This window comes from Amborella trichopoda, chromosome 13 (assembly GCF_054954075.1).
Source record: "Amborella trichopoda isolate Santa Cruz 75 chromosome 13, AtrichopodaSantaCruz75HAP2 v2.0, whole genome shotgun sequence".
Taxonomy (NCBI): Eukaryota; Viridiplantae; Streptophyta; class Magnoliopsida; order Amborellales; family Amborellaceae; genus Amborella; species Amborella trichopoda.
The window spans coordinates 21981938-21992850 of record NC_142348.1 but is presented as its reverse complement, the minus strand read 5'-3'; the positions used below and the strand labels follow the sequence as shown (position 1 = coordinate 21992850).

The 10913-nt window shown below is 39.3% G+C and overlaps 1 long non-coding RNA gene across 1 annotated transcript; it reads right to left on the bottom strand.

Moving 5' to 3' along the window:
* Nucleotides 1–5804: 5804 nt before the first annotated feature.
* On the bottom strand, nt 5805–9849 carry LOC148779076 (uncharacterized). Its single transcript, XR_016046912.1, has 2 exons — nt 7567–9849; nt 5805–7024 (listed from the first exon to the last, which is right to left on the bottom strand). It is a non-coding gene; the product is annotated as an uncharacterized LOC148779076 (long non-coding RNA).
* Nucleotides 9850–10913: the final 1064 nt, after the last annotated feature.

The following is a 10913-nucleotide window of genomic DNA, read 5'->3' as shown; positions in this document are numbered from 1 at the left end:
TAGTCAGGATAGGATTCTTGGTCTAGAGAGTCTTAGAAGTGTCCTTAGAATGGTTCTTGGATAGGTTAGTGACTAGATATTCTTGTGGTAGGACAAAAATGACGAGGACTCATGCCAACAATGTGAGTTCCAGTAATGACAACATCAAGACCTATGGGAATTTCTTTAGAACACTGGGGGCCATGACCCAAATTATGAAAAATTGCATGCCGGCCTCGGCTGCCTCCATCCCAGATCAAGATGGTAGTGGGTTGATTGAAAAGTTTAGGAGACTCCCACATTCTTGAGACACAGAGGAGTGGAAAAGGCTAAAAGATGGAGCAGGCAAGTGAAGTATTGCATTGCTCCGATGAGCAGAAAGTGAGACTAGGGACCTTCATGTTAGAAGGGGACGCCGAGCACTGGTGGAGCTCGATGAAACAATTCTAGAAAGAGTCAGGGACCACGATGACTTGGGGAGAATTTTTGGAGGCTTTTATAAAAATACTTCCCTGACTCTGTCCAAGAGGCAAAAGAAGTAAAATTTATCGAGCTGCAACAAGGAAGACTGTCAGTAGAACAGTACGCAGCCAAATTTGCAAGGCTCTCCCATTACGTGCCACATGTCATTCATAAAGAGGCGCGTAAGGCGAGCAAATTTGAGAGGGGCCTTCGGCCAAACATAAGAGGGAGGAGTACAACAGCTAGTCTTAAGACCTTCTCCCCATTAGTGGACTCTGCTAGGAAGATAGAAAAGGATTGTGATGATCTCCGACAGAGGAGAGAGAAGCTGAAGGCGAGGCCCCCACTTCCGAGAGATTTCCAAGAAAGAGGAGACCGATGAAATGGTAAAGCCCAAAATACTTTTATGGGTGATGTTAAGCAAAACCAGCCAGTACACTATGTTCTTTGTGGGAAGCCTGCTCATGCAGGTACCGAGTGCTGGCTGAAAATGAAGGCATACTTCAAGTGCGGCAAGCCAGGTCACCTGATTAGGAACTGCCACATGATGAGGGATGAGCCCAAGCCAAAGACTCAAAGTAGGGTGTTTGCACTTGTGGAGCAGGGGGCGAAGGCTTCCACATCAGAGATTCAAGGTAAGATCTTTATTTATGGAAGTAGAAACTAGAATTATGCTTGACCCTGATTGTTTTACTACTTTTTTGTAGCCTCACATTTTTCTATGTCACCTAAGTATTGAATATGCGCCTTTTGATCATACCTTAGTGGTTGTGCGTGCCTTTTTGGTGGCCGGCTTAGAGTTTAAGTACTGAGGGAATATTTGCGAAGTTGCATTTCACCCCTAAATGTGATTCTTTTAGATGTTTAAAAGTTTGGTGTCCTTCGGGGCCTAGGTTGGTCGTGTGCTTGCGCCTTAGTAGGTTGTTGGAGTAGAGTGCCCATCTCAAACCCCCATTTAGATGGTGATCAAGTGTAAAATTTCAGGGACAAAATCTTTCTTAAGGGGGGATGATGTGACAACCTAGATATTACAAGTTTAAGGTTCACATGCAGTGATGAGAAGAAGAGACACACGCGGTAATGAAGTGATCACGTGCAACAATGAGTACCAGGAGCTACCGTCGTGCGTGTAACACTATGCATGCAGAGAGAGAGAGAGCTACCGCCATATGTGTAATGTTGTCCGTGTAGAAAGAGAGCTCCCATCGTGCATGTAATGCCGTGCGTGTAGAGAGAGAGCTACCGCCATGCATATAACATTGTGCATGTAAAGAGAGAGCTACCGCCGTGTGTGTAACAGCGTGCGTGTAGAGAGAGAGCTACCGTCGTACGTGTAACATCGTGCGTGTAGAAAGAGAGCTACTGTCATACATGTAACGTTGTGCATGTAGAGAGAGAGGGCTACCACCGTGCATGTTATCGTCGTGCGTGTAGAAAGAGGGGTCCCGCCATGCATGTTACTACCGGGGGTGTTTCTGCTATGAGTAAATAGCCATGTGGTCCATGTAAGCCTTCATGTGAGTCACTTGTGAGCAGTTGTCAGCCACTTGGAACTATGTTCAAGACACTTGTAACTCTTGCTGCCACTTGTCATGTGTTTGCTGCTCCCTCCCCTCTTTTTTGCTTATAAATACCCTTTCAATCACTCTCTCAAGAGTTTGCACTTTCTCTCTCTCCCCCCCACATCTTCCCCTTACCCCTTTGAGCCCCCAAGCTAGAGAAGCACCCTTGAAGATTTAACTTTGGAGAGAAGCTGAGCGGGGGACTTAGAACCTTGCTGCAAGTAAGTAGATTTATATCCATGCTTCCATGTTTTATGATGGATGTTTTTGGTTAGTTCATTCAAGCATGAAATCCCAGTAAGGCTATAAAACTGTGATTATAAATATGAGTATGAATGTGTAATGCATGAAGTTCTAAACAGATTTTTGATGAAATTATCATAGGCATGTGGCTGTATGTTGCAAAACTTATGCTAGAAGGGGGGCCCTATTTTCCAGGAAATTGGGGCCTTAGCTGAATCCCTCTTGTTGGCCCTGGAAAACTTGTGAAATAATATTTAAGTGATTATAATTCTAAATGAGAAGGTTCCAAATGCTCCCAAGTCAGCACCATTTGATTAATACATGTGTCTACTATGAAGTTTATGTTTTAAGCTTGTCCAAATTCTTCATAAATGATGAGCTATGCTTCAAATTGTGCAAATATGTCACTGTTAGCATATTTCACTGAATTTCACAACTACTACCTCTATTGTCACGAGTTTTGACTAACTAAACGGAGCCTGAATGCTCCCAAAATATTTCCATTTGAAAGATCTGTGTGTGCACTAAACGTTGCATGTTGAAATTATTTCGAAATTCCTTTTTGATTGAAAGTTATGCCTTTATGAAAAGGGATATATCACTGTTATCAGAATTCAGCATAATTAAGAAATTGACCTCCAGTGGTATGAGCTTTTGACCAACCAAATGAAGTCCAAATGCTTTCAAACTACCCTCAATTGAAAGATACGTGTGTCTAATATAAAATCGGATTTGGAAGCATGTTAAGATTTTCTATGATTTGGAAACGATGTTCATTTTTCTAGAGCTATATCACTTAGAAAATTCCAGAATCTTTCCATTTTGTTGTAATGGTTAATTAGTCGACCAAAACGCCCTTGATTGAGCCCCAAATCAGTTCTAAATGAAAGATCAGTGAATACTTGACTAAGTATAAGTATGATTGAAATAAGACATACCTATGATGTGCAATGGAATGTACTCATGAAATCATTGACTATGCATGGTTGAAATCAATTATGCTTATGAAAAAGTGAATGCTACTGCTTGTAAAACAACAAATTATCATGAGGCATGTTTATGAAAGAAATGTATGCTAATGAATGAGTGAGTGCTTATTGAATATGCCTGACTCAGATGTTGTAGACTACGAATATGATAAATCATCCAATTGTAGTATGTGATGACGTGATGAGTGCATATGATAAGTGCATGTGATAAGTGCAAGTGATAAATGCTATGTGAAAATGAATGTGCATGATGTTGAGACGTGCTTTGTTGAGACATGCTTTGTTATGATGTATGTCCTGTTGTGACTGATTGGCATGCTTTTGTTGAGACATGATTTGTTATGATGTATGTCCTGTTGTGACTTATTGGCATGCTTTGAGCGTATTGCATGACCATACTGAGATATGTGAAACCGTAATATGTGTTATTGTGATATGTGACTGATTAGCATGCGTTGAGCATATTGCATGATCATACTATGATTTGTAACTAATTGGCATGCTTTAAGCGTATTGCATGACCATACTGTGATTTGTGACTGATTGGCATGCTTTGAGCGTATTGCATGACCATACTGAGATATGTGAAACCGTGATATGTGTTATTGTGATATGTGACTGATTAGTATGCGTTGAGCATATTGCATGATCATACTATGATTTGTAACTAATTGGCATGCTTTAAGCGTATTGCATAACCATACTGTGATTTGTGACTGATTGGCATGCTTTGAGCGTATTGCATGACCATACTGTGCTATGTAACCGATTGACATGCTTTGAGCGTATTGCATGGCCATGAGGTGTTAAGTGATCTATGATCCAGTGGCATGCTTTGAGCATATTGCATTGCCAACTGGTGCCGGTGGCTTCCCTAACTCCCTAATGATCGGAAGGGAGTTAGGAAGAGTGTGTGATGGGAGGGTCGTACCCCCCAAATTTTTGTGTAACAAGTGGATGTGTCTTGTGAGGCATAAGCCTATCAAAACCCCAAAGCGCACTAGGGATTGTGTGTGTGCGTGTGTAAAGACATTACGAAGTGGAACACCCACTTGTCATTGCCTTCTCTCTTGAGAGATGATAGGGTCATAAGCAATGGGATTGTCTTGGCCGGATGAATAGGACCTCTACTTTAGGAGTAGATAAATTAGAGAGTGAGTTGGCTTAAATACATGTTAATATTGATACACAATGGTATTGGTTCAAATTTATAGCTTTTGTGATTCGTTATGATACTTGTGTTGATGAGATTTGACAGATAGGTGTTTTTGATAATGCCTGTGTGATTATTATTGCTTATCTCTAAAAAGAATTACTCATGACTCCTTGCTGGATATAGTAGTGAAACATGGCATCTGATTCTACTTACTGGGCTTTATAGCTCATTCCTTTACTTCTTATCCATGTAGAGTAGAAGCTACAAGACAAAAACAACCAGTTGGGTCATCGTTCTGGTGGCTGAAGACCTGTACCTGCCAAGGAGACCCTTTTGATTATACGTGTTTGTTGGCCGTGGGCCATGTTCCTGTTTGTGTTCGAGATATGTATTTGTTATATTTGGGCCTTAGGTGCTCTAAACGATTGTAATACTCTAAGTTGTATTTGTATAAATATAAGTTTCAGTTTCAATTTCCCAGATCTAGCATGATTGTGGTTAGAGTTTTGTCTTTTTTCGTGGTTTTCTTTGATTAGCACTTTTTTAAACATGTAAGCGCACTCCGATCTGAGTGGCATTAGCTACATCTGGATCACAAACCCGCACTCTGTTTCCCTCTGACAAGAACGACTGAGGGTCAGAGGGTGGGGTCGTGACAGGATTGATAATTATTATACAAAAAAAGACCAAAGGCATAGGATAATCATACTAGGTAATGAATTAACATGCAAATAAAATATGCATAAATATCTCAAAATTATAAACCAAGCATGCAAAATAAATATATAAATCAACATCAAAATTTAGAGATTAAAATTAAAAGAGACCCTTTGAGGCCGAGTTTGTGTTTTAGAAGAAACACAATTTTTTCCTTGTAAAACAAACTTTAGTGACTTGTGTTAAAAAAAAAAACAACAGGAAAAAGAAAAATTTTGAAATTCACTGAAATTTCAATGAATTGAACTATAATATTGAAGGGGCTTCTTAGCCTTCTTAAAGTAAGATGAAAAACTTGATGTAGTCTCAAAATTTGGGAAAATAGAGAGAACGTGTGGGACGAGGGAAAACATTGCAGAGAGATAAATCCTGATGTAATTGCAAAATATTTTTAAAAAAATATTGTTTCAATCTCAAAATTTTGGAAAGCCTGCTTATGTGCAGAGAAAGTTTGAGGTTAGAATCTTAAACCCTAATTCCTCGATCCTTTGAACTTGATTTTCTTCTTCCTTTGGTTTCTCGTTCCTTTTGACTTCAAGAGGTTCTGAGTTATGAAAACTGTAAAAACAATTGTGTGCTTATGGGAATGCTGGTAAACTCAGGAAAAAATAAGATATAAAAAAAAGATAGCAATCAGACTGCACAATATATTAATACTGAGAAAATTATGGATATTGAAAAAAAAAAAAAATTATAAAAAAGAAATGGCTAGCCTTGGAGAAAAACCAAGCGCTTTCATCTAAAGATGATGTACACCCATCTAAAAAAAATACGGCCTCAAATTACTGCAAATACAAACATAAATCCAACATTATTTCTTTCACAGATTGCAAGAAACATTAAGAGAAGTACCCAAGATTTCGCACAGAGAGCGACCCCAAGCTTTTACAGTGAGAGAGTATCCAAGATTTCGGAAAGCCACAGAGGGGGAGGGAGCAAGGATCAATAAAAAAATAAAAAAATAAAGAAATAATGGAACCTAGGAGTTGTGGGTTATGGGTCCACCACGCTTTCGCTAACCTCGCTCAAATACCAATGTTGGGTTATTAGGGAAGAGATGAACCCCAAAACTCCCAGGATTACTGACGGTGTCATAAGACTGAGGATCGTAGAGTGGGAGATTTTCTTGAACTATGAGAACTCTCTGTATCTGCCTCTCCATGGCCATGAAAGGCCTAATTATAGAGGGATAGAGGAGGTCGTTCTCCAACGTTCAGCTTTCTCCTAAAGACTCTGAGAAACGTGTAATCCTAGGAGATGGGTGGTTATTTTCTACCTGTTAGATAACGACACTTTCTCTTTCCAAGAAGCCTTTCTATTTCCAAGAAGCCTTCCTATTTTAGTGATAAGCATAATCTTTATGATAAAATAAGGACGAGGGCCCCATGGCCACTTATACATACCAACACATATATGACCACATGATCACCACCCCAGCATGAGGTCTCCATGGCCTTCCCAAATAGGTTGAGAAATTGCCCTTCACTGCCTCTAGGTCGGGAGCGGCTTGAATGGTTCAATTCTGAAAGATAAATCCCGTGTCTTGTGTGGGTTCAAACCTGCCCTGAGCAGTTACTGTTTGGGCATCAGCGTGCAAAAATTTGACAGCTTTGGAATATTGTGGCCACATTACCTAAGATGAAGTCAACAGTATCGTAGATACGACAATCTTTATAGAACTGGTGGAGGGAGTGGCACAGAGGGTGTTCTGATAGGCCGAGATATTGACCCATAGGAAAGCAGCAAAGTTCGATTGGACATGGAGGGCTACTACCTGGTGCTTGGTGGGGCCGGCGGTGTTGATAACAGTGAAGTCGCGAGCAATGAAGCCCTCACCAAATACAGTTGCAATGCAGATCATAAAATTCCGAGGGATGCATTTAAGCTTAAGAACTCCTTGTGAACAGAGAGTTGTGCTTGTTAACATAAAAAGTAAATAGAGAGTTGGAAGTAGGCATGGAAAGTATCTTTTAAGATAGTATTAAAATGAGAAAACGTTAAGGTGACTTCAGAGAGATTGACAAGGAAGAATAACAAAAATAAATTGTAATGGAGAGAGGGAGATATGAAGAAAAAACATTTATATTATGCCCAGAGAGAGATATGAAGAAAAAACATTTATATTAAATGCAGGAGAGATGCACATGAGATTTTTGAGAGTTTACAGTAAAAAAAGGGCAAATTTTAACCCAAGAGAGAAAGAGAGAGAGAGAGAAAGAAAACTAAGAATACCCAAATGAGAATATTGAGATCAACGTAGAGAGAGAATAAAATTCCAAAGAGTGAGAAAGTAACCGAGAGAGAGAGAGGGAGGGAGAGAAGAGAGATCCCAAACAAAGAGAGGAGAGCTAAGAAGACCCAAATGAGAGAGAGGCACAATATGCAAGACCATTAACTAAAACGTATCGAGAGAGAGAGAGAGCTTGCATGAACATAAAACAGAGAGAGAGAGACTCACATAGTGTTGAAGAATTGTACGTAGAGAACCCATCCACCATATTCCTGCTCTTTGTGGTCACCGTCTTCTCCATCCCCTCCCCCATCAACATAGTGTTTGTCTTCTCTCTCCCCACCTCCACATTCTCCTTGTAAACCCTTCTCTCACTAAAATTACCAATTTCTCTCCTTCTCTTATCCAATTTGGGGCTTCTCTCACCGCTTTTGTTATCGTTGTACAATCCCCACTCCCATCCTTTGCCACACCACCATGTCAACCCCGACTTTCTCCGAATTTGAAGCTCTCCCGTCGACTCATGAGAATAAATTTTTCTCCAGCCCTTCTTCTGAGATCTTCTGTCAATCTTGCTCGAGAAAGCCCGATCAGACACGTATCTTGATTGGTCATGGTTGCATTGAGAAGCGCTTTCAGGTTTGCTAGAGTTGGCTGGAAAACGTGGTCCTTATCGGTTGATAAGTGGCTTTCTAACAAGTTGATGTGGTTTCGAAGCGAGACATGGTAGAGCAAATAGTAAGCAGAGTGGAACTGGAATAGGGTATGGTCAACAAGACGGAGGCAGTCTTTGTAAACCCCTATTTGCTGAGAATTCATGTTTTCTCGTTCTTTTCGTGGGAAAGTTAGATTTTGATTATGAAGGTCCTCGAAAGAGTTAATGGCCTCTTTTAGGGTTAATCCGATAATCTCACTCTGGTTTTTGGCAGACAATGCTTCAGACTTTGAAGGTAGAGTGTTGAAGCAAAATTTCGGATAAGGAGTGCCATTACATGATGACCGTAGAACGGCAATGGGTCACTAGAAATTTCATCCTGGTCATTTGAAAAAGGTTTGTGGGTCATTTTCGCGGCAACGGCAAGTGGAATGATTATAATAGCCAATATGAGTATGAATAAACATACAATTGAGGCAATTGATTTGAGGATGTTTCTTCTCGATATCTTGTTATTGCCAAAATCTGGAATTCCAATGGCAAGATAGCTAGAATCTAGAAGTCCAACGATCTCATGGCCGAAACTGATGGGGCTGAAATATTCAGCAAAATCTTGACATAGAACTAAAAAAACAAACAAACAATGTTATAACCTTTGAAACTCTCTCTCTCTGTTGGAAATTGGTGGTATTCTACTACTGCCGAAACAGAGAAATAAAGATGGGCAAGATAAAAAACATATCTTTATTTATTAGTTGAAAAATAAGTACAATTGAAGACTCCAACAATGACACATTTGGGTTATTTAAAGAAGAAGAAAACACTACGTGGGTCAATAGATATGGAGGTAGTTTCCACTTTTTATGTATGTTCCTAAGAATTAGAAATCCATTACAACTCAACCACTAAACCACTTCTACCACAAACAATACTTGACCCATTCAACCATTACATAAAACAAGGAGACCTCTACACTACACGTGCATCACACTTCATCACTCCCCCTTGATGCAAATCCGGATACACCAAGAAGAGATCTAAATTTCACAAACTTTGGATAAGAAAGTTCTTTAGTAAAGCCATCAACAACTTGTTCATTGGTTGAACAATACTTCATCGTGATCACACCTTCAGCACCAATGTCTCTGATGAAATGACGACGAAGCTCAATGTGCTTGGTCCTCTCATGGAAAACAAGATTCTTTGTCATTGAGATCGTTGCCTTGTTATCACAATAAATGTCTGTCTCGTGCCCTTGAACTAGTTGCAAGTCTTCCAGAATTCTCTTCATCCAAATAGCTTGACTAATAGTTGTTGTCACGACAATATACTCTGCTTCGGATGATGACAACGTCGTAGTAGCTTGTTTCTTAGAACTCCATGAAACAGCACCTGAACCAAGATTGAAAACATATCCTCTTGTGTTTTTCCTGTCATCTACAAAACCAGCCCAATCACTGTCAGTAAAACCAACTAATTGAAAATTAAGAACTGGTTTATACCAAATCCCATAATTGTCGGTTGCTCAGATGTATCTAAGAATCCGTTTGGCTGCTCCAAGATGATGCACTGAACGATTATGCATTAATCTTGAGACTAAGTTGACAAGAAACATGATATCTGGATGAGTATGAGTTAAATATATCAACCCACCAATAATACTTTTGAATAGCTTCTCATTACCCTTTGTCGTTCCATCATCCATGGTCAACTTCTCACTTGTTCATGGGAGTATAAACAACCTTACAATTCAGCATATTATACTTCTTAAGCAAGTCTAAAGCATACTTCTCTTATCAAATAAAAATACAATTATATGTTTATTGAATTTGAAGACCAAGAAAATAATGCAACAACCCCAATTCTGTCATATCAAATTCATGCATCTAGCTATCTGTGAATTCTCTAATAAGAATATTAGAGGAACCCATGTATATAATATCATCCACATAAATGCAAACAATAAGCACATCATTACCTTTCACGTTTACAAATAAGGTGGGATCACTTTCACTCCGGTAAAATTCATTCTGATGGAGGTAGGAGTTAAGTCTACTATAACAGGCTCTCGATGCTTGCTTAAGACTGTAAAGAGCCTTCTTCAACTTATGAACTTTCTCCTCTTTCCCATTGATAATAAATCCTTACGATTGATCAACATACATGTCTTCATCCAAAGAACCATTTAAAAATGCAGACTTAACATCAAATTGGAAGATATTCCATCTCATTTGAACTGTTAAAGCCAAAATTATTCTAACAGTTTCAAATCTAGCAATGGAAGAAAAAGTTTCAAAATAATCAACTCCATACTGTTGTACATACCCTTTGACGACCAACCTAGCCTTGTATTTTTTCACACTTCCATCAAGATAATACTTTACCCTGTAGACCCATTTCACGCCAATAGCATTCTTTCCTGGTGGCAAGTCCACAAGCTCCCATGTGTTGTTCTTTTCAGTGGTGGTCATTTCCTCCTTCATGGAATTCTCCCACTCTTCTTTTCCACAAACCTTCATCATAACTTGTAGGTTCTGCAACCATAAGAGCAAAGGTAGATTCATAAATTTCTTGTAAAGACCGAAACTTCCTTGGTGGAGTTTCACTGTCTTGAGATGATTCACTACTGCTCCTGTCCGGATTGCTAGAACCTCTAGAAGAAGACTGGACTGATGTTAGACTCTGTACTAGAGAAATCTGGGGTGACACCGCATCCTCCTCTAGCTGTACTACTTTTTTTTACCATTCTATTGCCAAACACTGTTTTCATAAAAAATAACATCTCAAAGAATGATTAGCTTCTTGGTGATCAGATTATACAACCGATAACCATTTGTTTCATTACTAAAACCAACAAAAATACATTTTCACTCTTCTTATCCAACTTAGCACGATCACTAGAGTCAATTAAGGTATATGC